This window comes from Ranitomeya imitator, chromosome 1 (assembly GCF_032444005.1).
Source record: "Ranitomeya imitator isolate aRanImi1 chromosome 1, aRanImi1.pri, whole genome shotgun sequence".
Classification (NCBI taxonomy): domain Eukaryota; kingdom Metazoa; phylum Chordata; class Amphibia; order Anura; family Dendrobatidae; genus Ranitomeya; species Ranitomeya imitator.
In genome coordinates, this window is record NC_091282.1 from 714524340 (window position 1) to 714548096 (window position 23757).

Consider the following 23757-nt stretch of genomic DNA (forward strand, 5'->3'; position numbering starts at 1 on the left):
ATGAAGCCACTCCGTTGCCCTGGCGATGTGCTTGGGATCATTATCATGCTGAAAGACCCATCCACGTTTCATCTTCAATGCCCTTGCTAATGGAAGGAGGTTTGCACTCAAAATCTCACGATTCATGACCTCATTCTTTCATGTACACAGATCAGTCGTCCTGGTCCCTTTGCAGAGAAACAGCCCCAAAGCATCATGTTGCCACCCCCATGCTTCACTGTAGGTATTGTGTTATTTGGATGCAAGTCAGCATTCTGTCTCCTCCAAACACGACGAGTTTTGTTCCTACCAAACAGTTCTACTTTGGTTTCATCAGACCATATGAAAAAATAAATGACAATGATTTTCATTGGGTCATAGACTCGCATCGATCATTTTAAGAAAAGACTCCAATTAAAAATAGACATGTCTCCATTATTAGTATTTTTTTTCTGGACGCATGTTCAGTAGTGATGAGCGAACATGCTTTGATAAGGCGTTATCCGAGCATGCTTGGGTGCTAACTGAGTGTCTCTGATGTGCCCGAAGAATATATTCGAGTCCCCACAGCTGCATGTCTCACGGCTGTTAGACAGCTGCAACACATTCAGGGATTGTCTAACAAACAGAGTGTGGGGTGCAGACAGCCTCCTGTCTGTATTGCTGACGTGCCTTACTTTAAGGTAATACACCATAGATTTGCATTGATGCAACTTTGCTGGTTTAATGTCAAGGATGCTCCTTTCTCTTCTTTTTCTTTGGATTTGATGTCTAAGGGAGAATGATGGAGACACTGGATATAATTCTGTTATTGGTTATAAGGATCGCTATGATTATTACCTCATTCTTTTAGTGTCTTGGTCATCTCTCCACCACCTTACCCCTATTGCATTGAGAATTTGTTTCTTCTGAGGACGGGTGTGTAAATGATGACTGACTTTGTATTTGCACTTTATTGATTAAAACCTGCTTGGTTCTGCAATATTATTCTATGTTATACATCTGTATATACTCTCCTTTTTTTATTATGATAAACTACATAGTATAACTTTTTCCATGCTTCACTATGTTATTTAATTGAATTTGCGGTGTTCCCCTCCATCTTTGGAGGCTCATCTTTTTAATTTTGTCTTTTATATTATCGTTAATAAAATATTCTGTTTTAAAAGTTTCTAGTTAGTATCTCTTCATGTAATGGACTAGAGTGTTTGATCTATAAGACTCTGTTCACATCTGTGTTAAGACTTGCATTCATTAAATAAGTCCCGTGCATTCATTATGTAAGTCACGACATTGTAACAGATCTATCAGACGACAGACCCCGTTGACCTATTATGGGATCCATCAAGGTTCTGACATTTCAACATCAAGAGTAACCATTTTTGCCGTAAATTGGTACGCAACTGACAAAGGTTCCAAGTTGCATAGTAGACCGAACTCCAACTCCTAAGGCTACGTTCACAATTGCGTTGTTGTGTGCTGCGTCGGCGACGCAACGCACAGCGCACGCAAAAACGCATGCAAAACGCAGCAAAACACTGCGTTTTGTGACGCATGCGTTCATTTTTATAGCGCAAAAAAAATGCAACAAGCAGCGTCCTCTGCACCCTGACGCTTGCGCCCAAAAAACGCATGCGTCACAAAATGCAACGAAACGCATGTCCATGCGCCCCCCCATGTTAAATATAGGGGCGCATGGCGCATGCGTCGCCGCGGTTGCGCCCGACGCACCGCAAATGTAAACGTAGCCTAAAATAATGCCGTAATAACTTTGCATCCAATTGTTAGACTAGTTCAACATATTACTCCGCTGTATGATCCAGATATGAAAGAACAGAAGAAATTTATTGTTACTAAAACTTTGACTGAAATAGTTCAATTGATAAACACCTGAATGAATAATAAATGTGTACAAAGTAGCCATTTCTGTCTGTTACAATGAGTCTTGAGCGATTTTAACAGCAGTATAACTTAGGTTATTGTCTTCAGATAGAGGACTGTATGATGAAATATTTCTCTCTGCTTTAGTCCTTTTATTCATTTTTTATTAGTGTATTAGGAGAAATAATTTAAGATTTTCACCTTTGCTGTGTTTTACTTGACGAATCAATCGTTCTTTATCTGTAGTGATGTCACACCATTGTCACTGAGATTTTTTTTTGTAACGTATAAAATGAGAATCCGATGTGCACATTGAGTGAATCTGTGATAACATCTTGCTGTAATCTGTTTCTCCTATTCATTCAAGCACTTATAAGCACAGCTTCTAAAGCCCATGAAAGAAGGAACCATTTTTATCATACGTTTTATTTTTTATTAATTCCGCATTCGGGAAATATTTAATTTTAGTTGTTTATTATTATTATTTATTTATATAGCACCATTGATTCCATGGTGCTGTACATGAGAAGGGGTTACATCCACATTACAGATATCACGTACAGTAAGCAAACTAACAAATTACAGACTGACACAGAGGGGCGAGGACCCTGCCCTTGCGAGCTTACATTCTACAGGATGGTGGGGGATGGTGGGGAAGGAGACAATAGGTTGAGGGTTGCAGGAGCTCTGTTGGTGAGGTGGTAGCTTCAGTAGTGGTGAGGAGGCAGCGGGGTCAGTGCAGGCTGTAGGCTTTCCTGAAGAGTTGGGTTTTCAGGTTCCATCTGAAGGATCCGAATGTGGTTGATAGTCGGACGTGTTGGGGCAAAGAATTCCAGAGGATGGGGGATATTTGGGAGAAGTCTTGGAGGCGGTTGGGTGAGGAGCGAATAAGTGTGGAAGAGAGAAGGAGGTCTTGGGAGGACCGTAGATTACGTGAGTGAAGATATCGGGAGATTAGTTCAGAGATATATGGAGGAGACAAGTTATGTATGGCTTTGTAGGTTAGTATTAGTAATTTGAACTGGATACGCTGAGGGAATGGAAGCCATTGAAGAGATTTGCAGAAGGGGGAAGCGGAGGAGTAGCGAAGAGACAGATGAATTAGTCATGCAGCAGAGTTAAGGATGGACTGGAGAGGTGCAAGGGTGTTAGCAGGGAGGCCACAGAAAAGGATGTTGCAGTAGTCAAGGCGGGAGATGATGAGGGCATGCACAAGCATTTTAGTAAATTGACGGTTGAAGAAAGAACGGATTCTGGAGATATTTTTGAGCTGGAGCCAACAGGAGGTGGAAAGAGCTTGGATGTGCGGTTTGAAGGACAGGGCAGAGTCAAGGGTTACTCCGAGGCAGCGGACTTCCGGTACAGGGGAAAGCGTGATGTCTTTAATTGCAATAGATCAAGTAAGGAAGATCTATGAGATGGAGGAAAGATGATGAGTTCAGATTTGTCCACATTGAGTTTGAGGAAGCGAGAGGAGAAGAAGGAGGATATGGCTGATAGACAATACGGGATTCTGGACAGCAGAGAGGTGACGTCTGGGCCAGAAAGGTAGATCTGAGTGTCATCAGCATAAAGGTGGTACTAGAACAGAGCCTTGGGGGCTCAAACAGAGAGAGGTGGGATGAGGGGGTAGTGTGGGAGTGGGAGACGCTAAATGTGCGGTTGGAAAGGTATGAGGAGATCCATTATATAGTGAGGTCTTTGATGCCAAAGAGGATATGTAGTAGGAGGCAGTGGTCAACTGTGTCAAAAGCAGAGGACAGGTCTAGAAGGAGGAGTAAAGAGTATTGTTAGCTTTGGCTGTAAGTAGGTCGCTAGTGATTTTGGTCAGGGCTGTCTCAGTTGAGTGATGGGGCGGAAACCAGATTGTAGATTGTCAAAGAGCAAGTTAGGCTACTTTCACACTAGCGTCGGAATCTCCCCGTCGCAATGCGTCGGGCAGAGATTCCGACGCTAGCGTTTAACGCACTGCACAACGGAGGCAGCGGATGCATTTCTCCGGCGCATCCGCTGCCCCATTGTGAGGTGGGGGCGGAGTTCCGACCGCGCATGCGCGGTCGGAAAAAGCGGTCCGTCAGGAGCAAAAAACATTACATGTAGCGTTTTTTGCTCCCGATGGTCCGCCAAAGCACGACGCATCCGTCGCACGACGGATGCGACGTGTGGCAATCCGTCGCAATGCGTTGTCAATACAAGTCTGTGGGGAAAAAACGCATCCTGCAAGCACTTTTGCAGGATGCGTTTTTTCTGCAAAACGACGCATTGTGACGGATTGCAGTTAACGCTAGTGTGAAAGTAGCCTTAGATGAGAGGTGGGAGGAAAGTTCAGCGTGGACGTGCTGCTGCAGGAGCTTGGAAGTGAATGGGAGCAGCAATATTGGGCGATAGCTGGACAGCAGTTGGATCGAGGATTGGCTTTTTAAGGATAGGCATGATTGTGGCATGTTTGAAAGCAGAAGGGAAGGTGCCAGAAGTTAGTGATAGGTTGAAGAGGTGGGTTAGGGATGGGATTTAGAGTGGTGGTGAGGTTGGGGAGGAGGTGGTATGGGATGGGCTCGAGCGCACAGGTGGTGAGGTGCGATTTGGAGAGGAGACAATTAAGCCCCCCTTCAGTGATATTGGATAGGGAGTTGTTGTTTTTTTTCGTTCAAATAAATTTTTATTAAGAATAACAAGACAATTAACATGTTACATTTACATTTTCAATGCAGAGTATTTCCCCCCCCTCCCCCTCCAAACAACCCCCTTCAATCCCAAAGCCCCCCCCACCCCTACCCCACAAAGCAGCTCATCTTGTTAATTACTTCCATCATTAAGACAATAGAGTATCTAATCCCTCAACCTATCGTATAAGCCACACATTACTATCCCATAGCTATCCATGAAGACCACATTTTATTGAACGTTTCAATTTTCCCTCTCTTCTTATAAATCCCCTTTTCCAGTGTCAGGCCTTGCTTCACATACTGGAGGAACTCTCCTCTTGACGGCAGCTCTTCCCTAATCCAATTTCGAGCTACCACCTTCCTAGCCATGTATAGCAATCTGGCTATAGCTATCTTTAGGTGTTTATCCACTCCAATCTCATCCACGCATCCCAACAAACATACAACTGGATCCCTTGGCATCCATACACACCTTCCATACGACTGAAAACTACCACCCAGAAGGCAGCCAACCTCGGACATGTCCACATCATATGGAAAATATCTGCATCCGTAGACCTACACCTCGGACATTCAGAGTCATTACGCAATCCTGCCTTATATAGCACCATTGGAAACTTATAAACTCTGTGTATCACATAAAGCTGTGATAGCCTATACGGTTCGCTCAGTGACAGTCTTGGGACCCATTCCAACACCGACTCCCAAGTCTAATTATCCATTGGACCCAGATCCCTTTCCCATTTAGCTCTCGCCATTATTGGATACCCCAATAGGAAAGTGTGCAACAGATCCCTATACAGCGTGGATATGACTCCTCCAGTCGTCCCATCATTACACACATACTCCAGTACTATATCCCTTTGAATCCTAATACCTCCGTTCCTACTCTGAGCTCCAAAAGCATGCCTCATCTGCAAATACTGATACTCCCCTGCAGTCCCGATACCAAATTCCGCCTGCAGTTGGGAAAATTAATTCAGTTCACCTTGCTCAATTATTTGGTATACGTACTGAATCCCTTTGCCCAACCACTCTATCAGTACCCCCAATGCCTCAAATTCTTTCAGATTGTTATTATGCCATAGCGGCGAGTATCTAGTCAAGTCCGTGATCCCACGTATATGCCTCAATCTACTCCACAGCTTGCGTATCAACAGCAAAGTCGGATATAACTTCCCCAGACTCTCCAAGGATCCATCCTCCAAACATTGCACCACTGGCCTTCTTTTTGTCACCACCTCCATCAACCGCTGTACCGCCCCAGATGACCCCTCATGCGCCCAGCCCCTTAGATGCTGACTCTGGGCTGCAAGAAAGTACAATTCCGGGTTAGGCAATGCCAGACCCCCATCATCCTTGGGTCGCTGAAGTGTCTCCAGTTTGATACGCGGATGCTGCCTCCCCCATATCAAATTCCTAAACAGAGAGTTGATCTGTCTAAACTTCCCGCGTGGTATCCAAACCGGTGCATTGTGGAGAATATACAGTAATTTCGGCAGCAGAATCATTTTGATAAGATTCACCCTACCTACCACTGATAAATGCAGCTTAAGCCAAGCATCCGCCTTTGCCTTGAGGGCACCCAAGATTGGAGTCAGATTCTCATGTATATACTCAGTGACCGGCATAGATACCCATATTCCAAGGTATTTAAATTTACTCGTCACCTCCAGTCGTCCATCCTCCAATGGTTCCCCACCCTCATCGTCCACCTTAAAAAAGATAGACTTACTCCAATTTATCCTAAGCCCCGACACTGATCCGAATCGTCCAATAATCCCTATGGCTCCCTCCGAGGATGAAACTGGATCAGCCAGAAACAACAAAATGTCATCCGCATACAACGCCACCCTTTCTTCAATCACCCCATATTTAAACCCCGTCATCTCATCAGACCGTCGAAGTGTAGCGGCCAGCGGTTCCACAGCCAGAGCAAACAGAAGGGGGGAAAGCGGACACCCCTGTCTCGTCCCTCTAGCCAATTGTATGGTCCGTGACAACTCCCCGTTTACCCTAACCCTGGCCATCGGCATCGAATACATTAGTTGAATCCAGGATATGAACTGCGGCCCAAACCCCATTTTTCGCAACACCTGCCAGAGATACCCCCACTCCACACTATCGAACGCCTTGTGAGCGTCTAAAGATGCAATAACTCTCTGGCCACAGTTATCGGCTTTGAGTTGCAAGTTCATATACAGCCTTCGTAAATTAATCGCAGTTGACCTATCAGGCATAAAGCCAGACTGGTCTGAGTGTATCAGGCCAGAAATAACACTTGTCAACCTCATCGCCAACACCTTAGCCAGGAGTTTAACGTCGATAGTAAGCAAAGAAATTGGCCGATATGAGTACGGCTGTGTCGGGTCTTTCCCCTCCTTTGGAATCACCACTATTGTGGCCTCCCGCATAGATGCCGGTAGCCTTCCACCATTCCTAGCCTCCTCCAAGACCGCCTTCAATTTAGGGATCAACACTTCCCCCAAGCTTTTATAAATTTCGGCAGGAAATCCGTCTACGCCAGGCGCCTTCCCATTAGCCATCGACTGCAATGCCCGTCCCAATTCCTCCTCCGTAATGGGAGCCTCCAAATCCTCCCTATCTGTATCACTCAGCCTCGGGAGCTCCAATTCCTCAAGGAACGCCACCGTGTCCTCCATTGACCCATCTACCCGAGAGGAGTATAAGTCTGCATAGAATTCTGCAAAAATCTCCAAAATCTCTGAAGTCTCAGAAACAGCAACACCACTCCCAGACACCAAAGAGTGAACAAAGGAAGTATTTCTCTGGGCAGATGCCACCAGCGAAAGCAAATGACCCACTGATTCACCCTCCTGGTAGTAGGCCAGATTCATGAATTCCCTCTTCCTTTCAGCCTTACTCAGCAAGACCGCCTCCAACTGACTCTGAGCTGCCTTTAACCTCCTCCCAGCCTCCAGAGTACCCGTTATTACCATCTCATCCTCCGCCACCCTCAGCCCATCAATCGCCAACCTCTCTGCCTCTCTCGATTTCCGCTTAGGCTACGTTCACATTAGCGTCATGCGACGCAGCGTCGCCGACGCAACGCACGACGCATCGGAAACGCACGCAAAAATGCACCTTTTTTGACGCAAGCGTCGGACGGATGCGTCGTAAAACGCAGCGTTTTTGGTGCGTTTTTGTTGCGTTTTTACAAAAAACGCAGCGTTTTACGACGCATGCGTTGTCAAACACTGATTAGATCTTTACACACAATTTAGTGTCTAGACACTAGATAACACCACAAATGAATAGAAGAGGGTGGGTCTAGTGTCTAGACAATCGATAATGCCACCAATGGGTAGATGGGGGTGGGTATTAATGTAATAGTGGTATATATACCCCGGCATAGATTATTTCCAACCATAGAGCATCAAGATGGATCGTCCCATGGAGAGTATCTACCTCAATTTTCAGCTGGAATTAGCCCTTGCTATTGCTTATGCTATTGCCTGTCATGAACAGAGGAAAAGAGACAAACTACGGAGAAGGAGTCGTCGGCGTTTTTGGCTACACCCTATAGTGGAAGTCCGAGAGAGTCGTGGAGCCTACCATTGTCTGTTTGGCGAATTAAATGAGAACCAGGACAAGTACTTTGAATACACCAGGATGTCAAAAGACAGCTTCCGATATCTGCTGCGTCTGGTGGAAGGAACCATTTCCAGGCAGGACACGCAGCTCCGTAAATCGATTTCCCCTGAGGAACGTCTGCTGGTGACTCTACGGTACGTAATGGAATGTGAAGGATTTATATGTTCTTGCCATTTTTTAAAGTAACGTGTTTTTGTTTTGTGGGGTGGGGGGATTGTTATTAAAAATGAAAAATTCTTTCATAACAATTTTATTAATTATATTTATTTATTTTTCTTCTTGTCAGTTTCCTGGCTACCGGAGAGACATTGAGATCACTGCATTTCCAGTTTCGGATTGGAGTCTCAACACTGTCGGGTATTATTGCCGACACATGCCGCGCATTGTGGGACAACCTCCGGGAGGAATTTTTACCCATCCCTACAAGAGAAATATGGCTTGCCAACACCCAAAAATTTGAACAAGTGTGTTCTTTCCCTAACTGTATTGGAGCGGTGGATGGGAAGCACATTAGGATTACCAAGCCTTCAAGAAGTGGATCTCTTTTTTTTAATTATAAAAAATACTTTTCCACCGTGCTGATGGCAATTGCAGGTGCGGACTGCAGGTTTCTCACTGTGGACATTGGAGCGTTTGGTCGTGCTAATGATTCACGGACATTTAAGGAGTCTGATATGGGCCGAAGATTGTACAATAACAATTTTAATTTCCCCCATCCACGACCTCTTCCCAACACCGACAGCCCGGCCCTGCCATTTGTTGTGGTTGGGGATGAGGCTTTTCAAATGAGTGGCAACCTACTTAAACCGTACTCAAGTCGTGGGTTGGACCGCACCAAAACTATATTTAATTATAGACTGTCCAGGGCCAGAAGAACTGTGGAGTGCGCCTTTGGCATCCTGGTCTCCAAATGGCGTATCTTAGGATCCGCCATAAATTTGAAAATTGAGACAGTGGATGAGGTGGTGAAGGCGTGTGTGGTTCTCCACAATTTTATTATTGATAAAGAGAGAGTCAACGTGGAACTCGATGAACCCATACCAAATCCATTGCCTGATTATCAAGCTCATCCTCTGCGGACAACTTTGGAGATTGCTCATATGAGGGACCAATTTGCTGCATACTTTGTTTCTGATGTTGGCCGTGTTTCATGGCAAGATCAAATGGTTTAATTCTTCGTGTTATTATGATGTCATGTAAACACTGTGGAGTCCATGTCATTTAACCATACTATGTATGGTTATTGTTAAAATGTCCCCTGATTGTATAATACGTTGTGTTTTGAAATAAAGTTCTTGTGCCTTTCTGTTTTCACCAAACAAATCTCACCATACGTTTTTCCATAGTAATAGAATTGTAAAATCCAATTTTATTGAAAGTAATGTGTGTCACACAAAATTTGTGTGTTCCATAGTTTTGACGTATAACATAATCGGCTCCCACCTTGTCAACCATTTTTAATCCTGCAGACTATTTGCATATGGAACCAGGCTTGACAAGGAGGGAGACGATCATGTTTGCAAAACTATACAGAGTTAACACTATTGTACTCAGGATGCTAGAATTCGTCCAGAGTCAAATAGTGGCGACACTGTGAACATTGCTTCCACCTCACCTGACCAATAATCTTAAGGTACATTAATAAAACTATTATCCAACGATACCGACCAGTGATACGACTGGACCGAGATCGTTGTTTTGTTGTCGCGTGGTTGCTGGAGAGCTGTCACACAGACAGCTCTCCAGCGACCAAAAAAGAGCAAGTCCCGTGTAATCTGGGTAATGTTATGAAGCGCTTTGCCACACTCACGATGTTTACCATTGTAAATGTAATTTTAAAAAATACAAAAAACCCTTACACTCCGGTGTGTGAAACGTCCATCGCCGTCAACTTCCCGTACTGTGCCAGCCCTAAAGCACAGCACAGCGTTTATTATTAAGTCAACGGTGTGCTCAGCTTTACGGGCGGGAATCACAGTGTCAGTGCGGAAAGATGACGGCGAGGGACGTGGTAGACACCTTTTTATATTTGTGGGGTATTGTTCACTTTTTATTTGAGTGTTTAAAACAGTGCGCTAGTCACTCAATATTCCCTTGTTTAAAACAAAGACATCGCTGGATCGGTCTAAACTCGCCGACCCAACAATGACAGCGTCTGATCAGTTACCCAAAAAAAATTCCAAATCATTCGCTGACACCAAAAAACTCACAGCAGGGGCTCAATCGTTTTACGATTTCAGAAAAGATAACGTTGGTTACACACAAAAACCAACTTTATCTATACTGAAATTGTTGTGTGATGGTACATTGTAAACTTGACATATTGAGCAATGCTGTTTGTGTTTGTAACATCTGACTACAATGAGCGACAGCCCTATAAAACAATGAAAAAAACAAATTGATAAATATTGTCAGACATTGCACATCAGGTGTTACAAAGACAAGATTTGTGTATACGGCGCAAGGTGTGATTTGGTGCAAACTTTATTTGAGACAATAAAAACTAATTTTTAAAAAAAAAATAACATTTATTTAGGGTACAAAAAAAAAAAATTGGGAAATGTTATTAGGGGGTACCAACATCCGCAATTAAAGGGGATTGATATCCCACACTTTTTGGGGGTGTTGAGACCGAGGAGGAGGACGAGGGGGAGGAAGCAGCATACTCTATGACACTAGACGGGATGCCGACATCAATCCAGCCAGTGGATGGTGGCGTGACTAGCAAAGCAGGAGGTGAGGGAGGAGGAGGGACGACCAGTGTCCTTGGCTGGCTACTCCGGCTCCGGGTAGACCCAGGCTGTGATGGTGTACTCCTTGTAGACCCAGGCTGGGTACTGGGTGTACTCCGTGTAGACCCAGCCTGGGTACTTGGTGTGCTCCGGGTCGACCCGGGGTGTCTTCTGGTGGTACTTTTGGGAGCAGCCATAGCCAAGGTCGTAGTACTTGTCGTCGTCTTCTTCTTCTTTTTCCTCCTCTCTCCCTCTGGGTGTGGGTCGGCTTCCCGTCTGTGTCCCCTTGAAGGCCTGTCAGGCTCTGAACTTTGGGGCTCTGTTCTGTGGTGGCGGTGGCGGTGGCGGTGGCCCTCGGCACGCGGAGCTCTGTGGTGGTGCTCTGCAGCAGGAGTCGGAGTCATGGCAGCCAGCGATGGTACTGCGGGCATATTTGTCGCTGACTGCAAGACCCGAGCCTGCTGCAGAGCACTGACATATACATTGTTGCAGCCCTGCATGACCGAAATCTGGAGTTCCGGCGTAAGATGTTCAACCATGCCGTTGTGAATGGCAGTAAAAAAATGTTTGGCCGGCCTCGAGAGATCCGTTTCGATGTTTCTCAGGACGCCGTTCGATATTGCACATTTTATCGCACAGCGCCTTGAAACCATTCTGAAATACGGTGCTCAGATGTAAAAATTCGGGCATGGGTGCCCTGTCCGAGGCCCGCTGACGCTGTCGGGAAGACCCAAAGGAAGGAGCGACAGAGGCCTCGGCCAGGGGAACATCTGACTGACCGGCTGCCAGTTCGCCAGATTGTGGTGGTGCAGACCTGCTCTCGCTGTGGGATGGCTGCGACTGTTCAGATGGCGCTTCACAAAGGACCGCTCCAGAGGGTCGGACAGTCTCGCGGGTGCTGCTGTGTGTTCTGTGAAAACATAAGGAAACCATTAGTATACTAAATATCACATTTCACATGCGTCATTAATTAACTTTACCGCCAGGTATCCATTGCCGCCATTAATATTAACCTATTTTTAATATTGACACTGCATATGCACATCAATATTAAAAAAAAAGGTATTTATTTAATTCACAATAGTCACCCATGGTTGTGGTTTGCAACGCCAGACAATTATGCTTATGTTGGAACTGCAATGACATCACGGTCATGTGACCGAGACGTCATCACAGGTCCTGCGAGCTGAGCAACCATGGGAACATAACCTGCTTTGCAGTGGAATGTATGCCGTATCTATTATATTTTACTTTTTTGTGTATAAAAAATCGGGGATACACCTGGATAGCCACTATACTACTACACTATTAAATATTGGCTGGGCATGGCCAATCTACTATTTTTCTGTGTTCTGTATACTTCAGATTTCAGTGAAATTGCTAGTAAGTCAAGCTCAACATTGTAGTAATCCCAGAAGGCTCGGAGCACGGAGCCGCTGTGTCAAGTGTGAGAAGACCAGAAATGAATAAAAAATTCTAGGTCAACAAGGCATGAAAAGTAAAAACAAAATACTTTATTCACTTCAATCAGAAGCAGAGGATGAAACATCTGCACAATACAATAAAAACACTATCTACGCATTTCAGGTCTGATGTTCCCTGTCTCCTGAAACGCGTAGATAGTGTCTATTGTATTGTGCTGATGTTTCATCCTCTGCTTATGATTGAAGAGGATAAAAGTATGTATTTTTTCCTTTTCACACCTCGGTGAACTTGCCTTTTTTTCTTCCTTTCTATACTTGGTACTTGCCAAAATAAATGGCTGGGCAATAAGCTACGTGGCTGGAATGTAGTATGTGAATATGCATGTTGTAAAAACTAGGTGTGTGCATAGGTACTATACTTTCTGCTTTCAAGGACCGGTCGCAAGAACTGCAGTATACAGTTGTACTTGTACACCGAGGTCCTTGAAGCGGCAGCACCACTACGAGTCTGTCCCTCCTTTTTCAGGCCCCTCCTGAAGCGGTCCTTCATGGAGCGCCATCTGGTCTTCAATTGTTTAACTGTGTATAAATTGAAAAAATAAAAAAGGTTTTAGATAATATATTGAAAACGATTACGCAACCGTGTGCAATCCCAATAGAAGACATCACAGACGGTTGTGTAATCCTGGCATGATGGGTCACAACAGCATTTTGTAAATACTTACGGAAACTAGCTTTGGCCTTGGGTGAAGCGCTGTCGAAGCCATCCCACAGCGATTGTGCCACCTCTTTCCACAGACGCCGCAATATGCCCTGGTCCGCGTGCCGGGGGTCACGGCTGTCCCACAACGGGCCCCGTGCTTCAATGGATGCCACCATCATGTCAATATCGAGTGGTTCATCCAGGGCCTGTTGTGAAACCTAGAAAAAATAGAAAATATTAATGTTTGAAAGATAAAAAAAATTGTCCCTACCTCCTCCACCGCCACCTACTACACACAACACCACAACCTCCCACCACCCCCCATAACCGCAAAAACCAAAAAATTAAACAAAAAAAATGAATAGGTTTGAAATAAATACTTACTCTCCGTCCTGCAACTACAGCTTGGCCCCGTCGTCCCTGCTGCTGCTCCCTCTCTTCCTCCTGGTTCTCCTCCTCACTTGAAGAAGCCTGCAAAATAGTTTACCAAAAAGTTGAGTGAACCAACTACAAATGACAGCGAATATAGTAAGCAATAGTAGATCATGTACTCACCGGACTCCTCAGCGGTGGGGTGTGGCTGGAATCGCTGCCGCTGGCCATGACTAATGCAATTCTGAAATAAAGAACAAAATAACATTGATCCTATGCTCCTATGCACAATCCAGCAATATATAAATAATAAAAAAAAAAAGTCATTTAAACCACAAAGAACATTGCACTCCAACTGAACTAACGCTGAGCAAACAACACTGCCACATTGATTAAATTAAAGAAACAATGGCAGAGACAACCCAATGCCAGAGTACAAAAGCCTAAAGATAAGAAAACTAATCTACAACAGACCCTATGTAGTAATCCCAAAAGGTTTTTTTTTTTTTTAAAAGTACAGTATGCACGGAGCAACACAAAAAACACAATATTTTTTTGAAAGTTAAAATTTAACAACCCCCAAAAATTAAGGGCAGAAACATTAATAACACACCATACTTTACAATAAAACCGACAGGGACGGAGACAATAAAAGGGCCATACAACGCCATACATCACAACCATAAACATACAACGATGTCTTTACACAACCACAGTGCTGAACATAATACACAACTTGCAATATAAATTATTACATTTAATAAAAGGGCGCAGAATCATTCTATACTACCATACTTAACAATAAAACCGACAGGGCCGGAGACAATAAAAGGCCATACAACGCCATACATCACAACCATAAACATACAACGATGTCTCACAACCACAGTGCTGAACATAATACACAACTTGCAATAAAAAATTAATAAATGTAATAAAAGGGCGCAGAATCATTCTATACTACCATACTTAACAATAAAACCGACAGGGCCGGAGACTATTAAACGCCATCATGTAACGCAAGAATAAAACATCACAACTGAATACAAAAAACACCACCAAACCAAAAAATGGAAACAAAAAATCTCTCCTGGAAAGAACAATAATCAAGGCCGCAGACAATGAAACGCCATCCTATACAACGCCATACATCACAACCAGACTAAAAATACCACAATATCTTTAACCACAGTGCAGAATATAATACACAAATTGCAAAAATAATTAAAAAAAACATGGAGAAAATGCACAGAATCATTCTATACTTACATCTCTGGACAGCGGATGAATAGTAGAAGTCGTCTGGGGTTCTGGTGTGATGCCTCTAGATGTTCTGGAGATGTGCCTCTGGTGTCTTGCCTCAAGATGCTGCAGCAGAAGTGACAAACAATCCAACATTTTCTTTATATATGGGGGATGTTTTTCTCACTGTTTGCACTGTCTAGACACTGTCTAGACACTTTTTTGTTTCATTTTATCTAACGACGCATGCGTCGTACAACGCACGCACGACGCACACCCGCGACGCAAGTGCGTTGTCAATACGTTTCAATGGGAAATTGTAACGCATTGACGACGCAAGTGCGACGCAAGTGCGACTCGCGCGTTTTTTGGATGCTACAAAAATGCAACATGGTAGCGTCTCCGACGCCACCCATGTGCGGTGAAACGACGCATGCGTTGTGCGTTTTACCGAAAACGCACGACAACGCAACGCATGCGTCCCCAATGATAAAGATAGGGGCGCATGACGCATGCGTTGTCGTGCGTCGGCGACGCTGCGTTGCATGACGCTAATGTGAACGTAGCCTTACACCTACTAATATCCCTGAACAACAGTCCTCTCAAGTACGCTTTCATGGCTTCCCAGACAGTAAGCACGTCTACACTTCCCTCATTTATCTAAAAAAATTCCACCAACTCCTTCTTAATCTTCTCCAAGTCCATACTGTGTAGCCAATTAGGGTGAATTTTCCACTCCCTCCTGCTCCCGGTCCGTGTCCCCACCGGTCGAAATTCCACTTCAACTGGACTATGGTCTGAGAGAGCCCTAGGCAAATATCTCACGTCCCTTACCATCGTATCCAGTAATCGGTTACCCAGTGCCAGATCAATCCTAGACAACGTACCATGAGCTGGTGAGTAGCATGAATACGCCCTTTCCCCGATATGCCTAACTCTCCATAAATCAACCATGCCCACTTCCCGGACATAAGTCCCAAACGTAGTGATATGTCCCGCCGTCCTATTCTGGGGGTTTTTGTTCTTATCCCAAAAGTCGTCGCCTATATTATTAAGGTCGCCGATAATTAGTAATGGTAACGGTCCCCAACGCTCTACCCTCTCCAGCACCTCTCTTATCTTCTTGCTTGAGTATGGGGCGGAATATACATTGCTGCTATACACATCAATACTCCATTCATTTTACATTTCACCACCACATACTGACCATCCACATCTTCCCTTACCGCTACCTCCTCATATTGCACCCCCGCAGGAATCAACACAGACACACCCCTAGAATACGTCGAGAAAGTAGAATGATACGCCCTCTGTATCCAGCGCCTATTCAATACGTTCACCCTCTCCCGCACTAAATGCGTCTCCAGCAGACATATCATTGAGACCTTCTGTTCTCGGACATACTGCAAACTTGCCGCTCGCCGTGTTTTATCCGCCAGACCGCTCACATTCCAACTCAATATTTTAATACACTCTCCCCCCCTGTGGCTCATCATTTCTCATAATATCCAATTTCCCAAGTATGAGCTGCCCCACCCCTCCCGTCCCCCCTACCCCCTCCCAACTCACCCCCCTATCCCCCCCAGTGTAACACATTCTTCCTCTCAGCAAGAGTGGGGCTCCACTGCCCACTGCGAACACTCTCCCTCACTTAACCCTCTCCATTCGCGTCCCGCTGCCATATCAAACATAATTTCCCCCAACTTTCCACTTTATTATAACTTAACATTGCACTTATATAACATATAAGAAAAGTACCAAACCAGTTCACAGTACCCAGCATAACCCTCCTCCCCCACATTTAGTAGACGGTACTGTCCCCTTCGGCCAGTCCTCAACAAGGCCTAGCAAAGCCCCCAGCAGTTGCTCAACTATTTAACCGACGCTAACAAGCGCAAAACTCTCCGCCAACAACAGAGAAAATAATTTCCAGCCAGATCTCGCCGAAATGTCAGTCGCCCATTCCCTTAAGTTTTTTCTCATGAGTATCAAGCCACTGGGTAGCGTCCTCCGGTGTCAGGAAAAAGTGGATCTTATTAAAAGCCACCAGTCTCAGCTTGGCGGGAAACATCCCTGAGTACTGCACTCCCAGCTCCCTCAGTCGTCGCTTGACTCCAGTAAACTTCATCCGCTGCTTCTGAACCGCAGCGGAATAATCCGGATAAATGGCGATTTTTTGACCTCCAGCCGTCAGATCCTGCATCTCTCTAGCCTTTCTGAGGATAATGTCTCTGTCCCTGTAGTTGAGTATTTTAGCAAGCATGGTACGGGGATTTGCTCCTGGGGCAGGGGGCTGCGGTGGGACCCTATGAGCCCGTTCAACAGCAAAAACTTTTGTCAACACTGTGCTCCCAATCTTCTCCAGCAGCCAGTTTTCAACAAATTCTGTGGGATTTCTCCCCTCAGTCTTTTCAGGCAGCTCCACTATACGTATATTATTTCTTCTGGATCTATTTTCCAGATCCTCATTTTTGGCAGCGAGCTCGGCTATTGCTTGGGCGAACTTCTTTTCAGCTTTTTGTAGCTTAACTATGTGATCTTCTGCCGTGCTCACCCTCTCCTCCACCACTCCTATACGTTTGTCCATTTTCTGCAGAGCCGCATTAATCTGTGCCGTGTCCCCTTTAACTTCCTGCATCTGCTGGGCCAAGGAATTCAGGGATTGCTGGCATGAGGAGATCAGTGTGATAACATCTCTAAGAGTCGGCTCCTCTCCCTGTGATATGGCTTCAGGTCCCCCACTAGCCCCAGCCATGCTGCCTCTCTCCTTCCCCCTCTGTACCTCATGCTGCTTGGCTGTGCTTGCTTCCTCCTCCTCCTGGTCAGCTCCAGCTCCAGATCCTGGTTCTGCCTCCTCAGCAGCCTCCACTCTGGCATACTGCTGCAGCTTTGCAGCCACCTCCATGCGCCGCTGACATGCGGCGTTCTCCTTCTCGGCATCCTCCCTAGCATCGGCACCATCTTGGCCGGCTCCTGCATCGCTGGTGCCAGCGTCTTTCTGCCGCCTCCTGGTCATCGCTGCCGACTCCGGACCCGCCGCTCCGCACCTCTGCACTCTCCGGACCTTCAGCCAGCCGGATTTAGGTGAGTTTACCCGAAAATCGGGGTTAAAGCAGGATTTTTGTCCTTCTGGCAGCAGGAGCACTCTTCCCTGCTTCCACTCACATGGCCAGCTAGGACACGCCCCCGGATAGGGAGTTGTTTAACAATCCATTATGTGGATCCTCTTCCAAAAGTTGAATCAGGTCTTCCATCGGTCTGAGAGCCTGTAAAATACAAGTGCCGCTGTATGTGTCCAACATATGTTGGTCAGTGGTATGTTTTATATATGTTACTTGGTAGACAATTGGTAAAGTGTTTTTTGGGGGAGTAACTTGGGGTATTCAGTTGTGCAGTTGTCTTTGTAGTGTTTCTATTACTTAGACTATCTGAAACCACGTTTACTCAGTTGTACTTGCCAAAGACAACATTTTTAAGGTGCAATAACTGTGCAACTAAATTGCACACATTTTTTGTCAAGTGTTCTCTCTTGCCAAAATGGATAACTAACTTGGTAGTAGATTTAGTTTGTGCTACATTTAATGCAACGATTGTAGGCATAAATATACAGTCAGCAGCTACATGTAGTCTAAACTAACAAAAATAAAGATCATGTACATGGGTGCTGCTCTGGCTGGTTTCTGGTTACAGCAGTGATAATATGCTGTACTAAGTGCAGTGGTCATACAATGGCCGAATCGGCCTTCTAATGGATGGAGCCCGTGCAGAACCTCCTCTTGATCCCCCAGTTATGTTATACCAAATTGTACCAAAATAAAATAGTTACTAAGTGTGCAAACAACATCATCTACCAATAGAAAATGACCCATTGTTTAAATCATGTTATATAGTTAATTTGCGCTGGTTTCCGGTATAACACATTTCATCATTCATTGCTATAAGAGATCTAAAGTGGCAAATCAAAGCAAAGCAAACTTTTACTTGAGTTGCTGGTGAAAAAGTCTTTGTGACAAAGGTGCCTCTGAGCATAGAGTGGATATCCTTCCAACGCAATGTGGAATCCTGATGCTCAAGATGATTGCGTGCATGCATTCAATGGTCTGTGTGTTAAATCAGAGTTGCCTGAATTGTCTGGATCCGACTCCGGCGTCTTGTAAAGTTCACTTTGCTTTTGTTTGCCACTTTAGATCTCGTATAGCAATGAATGATGAAATGTCACACTTACAATACTAAAATAAGGAGAAGGTGTTATACCTGAAACCAGCGCAAATTATCTATCTAACATTATTTCTATTGCATCCTTTCAGGAAGAGTTTAGAGCAGTGTCCTTATCACAGGCATGTTATGATAACACCTCTATACAAAGCTGGTAACACAGGATTCACCAATTACAACAGATGATGTCACAGCTGACCCTACTCCATCTCTCTTCCCAAAGACCCTTGCCGATGTTCATTAGAAGCTTCAATACAAGATGATCAGGGTCTGACTGTTGTGGCTATGTACATGTGTTGTTTCCTGAAACAACAGGAAGTTAGTCTAAAAAAAAAAGAAATAGCTCTAGTGGCCAGTGTGAAAATTGTGCTTACGTTTCAGATGCCTACGCTGTGATGCCCCCTTTAGCTATGAGTTGCACCCTGTGTGACGGCACAGATCGCACACCCATAAGGCTGACCTTGTGTGCCTTTCATTTACCTTTTACCCTTATTTAACCCTGCAAGTTCCAGTTTATGACATTGTTTTGTGAAGTCATTCTGTAACATTGAGGGCAAAGGACATAAAACTGCTGAATGGACTCGATCCTGTACCCCATTGGAACATGTCAGCACACAGATCAAGGAAAATGGGATTTGATTACAGTATAATGAATTCACCCAATGTACATATGCATTTTGTTACAAAATCAATTCACCAATTGATTTCCCTTTCAAGGAGATGTGGACATGAGTGTGCATGGCTAATATTTGTGACGTCCCCACTGGGATAATAAATTCTGTTTAGTGTTCAATGACATTACAGAAGGACAGTTGTGAGAACTTTCTAATTAGTTGTTGGAGAACTATGTGCCTGTAATGGCACCATTGCATGTTTATCCTACTTTGTCTAGAGCTCCTACATTGCTCTTTTTTATCTCTGACATGATGATAGACTGCAAACTATGTGTCGTTTGATCCTGCAGTTAGTTTGCAATTCATTGGTTTCCTCACCAAGCAGGGTAGCTAGAATTGTATTGCAGAGAAAATTACAATTTGGATTACTAAATCTGTTCTCAACCTAGAGTGTTTATATAGAAACAATATTGAACTTTTTTTTTTTAAATAACATGGTTTATTAATTTCTACAGATTGGTGGGAACTAGGTTTTAAGACCCCCACTGATAGCTCAAAAATTGCTCTAAATTGCGATGCTCAGCAGGCAATGGCACTAAGCTCATGCATGAGAGCACGCAGAGAGCGTCATTGGTGCTCAATAGAAAGTCTTTAAGCTTGTGCATTGTTCTGTGCACGTGCAGAGGGACGGCAGCGCCTGTAGCAAAGAACATATTTAAAGCACCACTCCAGTGTTTGTTTTTTATTACACCACTGGAGTGGAGCTTTAAACGTAATCCCCCTGACCTCCTGGCTCTTACTCACCTGCTGTCACCTGCATCCTTTTCCAGCGTCGTTCCCTTCTTCCTTTTCCAGCATTGCTCCCGTCGGTCTTCGGCGAAAAGTAACCTGCCGACAGCTCCAGTGTTTCAAGCAGCACGCTGTATGTCACTTTTCAATACATCTCTATGAGAGCCTTGTTCTGGTTCTCCTAGACTTGCATTGAGATCTTGTGATGTAAATTCAGACTTCCTGTAAGTCAGAAATTACGGGATCGGAGCAGCGTTGCTAAATGGTGAAGCCGACAGAAGGTGAGTATAAGAACGGGAGCAGGAGACTTATATGTAAAGCACCACTCCAGTGCTGAAACCAACCCACTGGAGTGGTGCTTTAAAAAAAAATTGATGGAATTCTCGTTAAGGTGTTCATTTCCAGTCGGCTAAGAATTGTGTTAAACTGATAATGCATATGAATGTTTTGTCTTTTTACATTATCACGGTTATTATTTTTAGAGCACCATAGTGCTGTACATGTGAAGAGGAGTTTACATACAAAATATAAATTAAAATGATCAAACTAACAATGACAGACTGGAGAGAACCTTGCCTTTGTGGGCTTACAATGTACAGGAAGGAGACAGTAGGTTGGGGATTGTGACTGTAAGCTTTCTTGAAGAGATGGGTTTTCAAGTTCCGTCTGAAAGTTTCAAATGTGGTGGATAATAATTGGACGTTTTGGAGCACAGAATTTCAGAGGATGGGGATACTTGGGAAAAGTCTTGGAATATAGGAGTGTGGAGGAGAGAAGATATTGGAAGAACTGGAGATTGCATGTGGGAAGGTATTGAGAGATTAGGTAGGAATTGAGGAATTGTCCCTGACATCCTTATAAAGCTCTTTGGTCTTGCCCATGTTGTAGAGGTTAGAGTCTGACTGATTAATTGAGTCTGTGCACAGGAGTCTTTAATAAAGGTGACTTTGTAAGTCAGCTGTCTTTAATACAGGTAACGAGTTGATTCGGAGCATCTAACTGGTCTATAGGAGACCAAACACTTATTTCTCACTGCAAAATGCAAATAAATTTATATAATTTATACATCTGATTTTATTTATGATATTCTATCAATGTTACAATTAACCTACCCTTAAAATTATAGACTGTTCATGTCTTTGTTAGAGGGCAAACGTATAAAATCAGTAAGGGATCAAATACTTATTTCCGCCACTATACAGAGGAGACCGCATCTGGACGGCTTTGTAGGTCAGTGTTAGTAGTTACAAGTGGATTTGTTGGAGAAATGGAAGCCAATGAAGGGATTTGTAGATAACCGAAGTGGAGGAGAGTAGTGAAACTGAAATGTCAGATGTAGTACCATTTGTATCAGTTACACTATGATTTGATTCAGCTTTGACGATCGTTTAGGAGAAGAGAGATAAGAGTTACATTTGGCTTCCTAGTGATATACCATCAGTATCTTTCGTTAGTCAAAAATAAAACAGAAGCTATATGGTCTCTCCTTGATGGACCACTGTGAATAGGTTTATAATGGCATCTTGGAAACCGCAACCTGATATTATGATATTAGAAGAGTATTGCTATTTGTATAGCTGTTAGAGAGTGGGTTTGTATCTAGTTATTTAATGGCCCATTAGCTGCAAGAGATTATGGAATTACGTAGGCGTTATTTTAATGAAGGGTTTCTGACGCACAAAGTAAGGACAAAGTCTCCACAGAGTGTTTGACCATGAGCTCTTAGGTAATTTATATCTATGCAGAATTTGCAGATAATTTTCCCCAAAGGAGGCAATGAAACGGCTCAGGTTTATTAACTGGATATTAACTTGTGGTTTTCTTAGGACAGGGTCCATATGAATGCCACCAGGCAAGTTGAAAATTTACTACAGACTTGGACATCTGCATAGATTATAGTCCGTGCATCAGCATGGTTCCGTGTGTAATCTACCGTCTCATAAACAAAATATATATTGGAAAAGGGTTACCAAAAGTAATATATTGGTGGCTTTTTTTTAATGAATATGTTATGCTCACCAGGTGAGATCTGGGTGGGCGCATGGACACAGAGTGTTGATGCAGCAAGCAGGAAGGCATGTGGACATCGAGGACTTGGCACACACAGGAATCTTAGGAACAGGTGGATGGATGAAGTGGAACCCAGTAGGGATGAAAGCAAGTTAAAGCATAGTACAGTGGGGCAAAAAAGTATTTAGTCAGTCAGCAATAGTGCAAGTTCCACCACTTAAAAAGATGAGAGGCGTCTGTAATTTACATCATAGGTAGACCTCAACTATGGGAGACAAACTGGGAAAAAAAATCCAGAAAATAACATTGTCTGTTTTTTTAACATTTTATTTGCATATTATGGTGGAAAATAAGTATTTGGTCAGAAACAAACAATCAAGATTTCTAGCTCTCACAGACCTGTAACTTCTTCTTTAAGAGTCTCCTCTTTCCTCCACTCATTACCTGTAGTAATGGCACCTGTTTAAACTTGTTATCAGTATAAAAAGACACCTGTGCACACCCTCAAACAGTCTGACTCCAAACTCCACTATGGTGAAGACCAAAGAGCTGTCAAAGGACACCAGAAACAAAATTGTAGCCCTGCACCAGGCTGGGAAGACTGAATCTGCAATAGCCAACCAGCTTGGAGTGAAGAAATCAACAGTGGGAGCAATAATTAGAAAATGGAAGACATACAAGACCACTGATAATCTCCCTCGATCTGGGGCTCCACGCAAAATCCCACCCCATGGGGTCAGAATGATCACAAGAACGGTGAGCAAAAATCCCAGAACCACGCGGGGGGACCTAGTGAATGAACTGCAGAGAGCTGGGACCAATGTAACAAGGCCTACCATAAGTAACACACTACGCCACCTTGGACTCAGATCCTGCAGTGCCAGACGTGTCCCACTGCTTAAGCCAGTACATGTCCGGGCCCGTCTGAAGTTTGCTAGAGAGCATTTGGATGATCCAGAGGAGTTTTGGGAGAATGTCCTATGGTCTGATGAAACCAAACTGGAACTGTTTGGTAGAAACACAACTTGTCGTGTTTGGAGGAAAAAGAATACTGAGCTGCATCCATCAAACACCATACCTACTGTAAAGCATGGTGGTGGAAACATCATGCTTTGGGGCTGTTTCTCTGCAAAGGGGCCAGGACGACTGATCCGAGTACATGAAAGAATGAATGGGGCCATGTATCGTGAGATTTTGAGTGCAAACCTCCTTCCATCAGCAAGGGCATTGAAGATGAAACGTGGCTGGGTCTTTCAACATGACAATGATCCAAAGCACACCGCCAGGGCAACGAAGGAGTGGCTTCGTAAGAAGCATTTCAAGGTCCTGGAGTGGCCTAGCCAGTCTCCAGATCTCAACCCTATAGAAAACCTTTGGAGGGAGTTGAAAGTCCGTGTTGCCAAGCGAAAAGCCAAAAACATCACTGCTCTAGAGGAGATCTGCATGGAGGAATGGGCCAACATACCAACAACAGTGTGTGGCAACCTTGTGAAGACTTACAGAAAACGTTTGACC

At 44.3% G+C, this 23757-nt stretch overlaps 1 protein-coding gene and 1 long non-coding RNA gene across 2 annotated transcripts in view; one reads left to right on the plus strand and one right to left on the minus strand.

The window, feature by feature from the left end:
- The window catches only part of AVEN (apoptosis and caspase activation inhibitor), a 751848-nt gene that overhangs the window by 517782 nt on the left and 210309 nt on the right, over nt 1-23757 (plus strand). The gene's annotated exons all lie outside the window — the stretch shown is intronic.
- On the minus strand, nt 13388-14812 carry LOC138658058 (uncharacterized). The gene is made up of 3 exons (XR_011317316.1): nt 14642-14812; nt 13556-13616; nt 13388-13471 (listed from the first exon to the last, which is right to left on the minus strand). It is a non-coding gene; the product is annotated as an uncharacterized lncRNA (long non-coding RNA).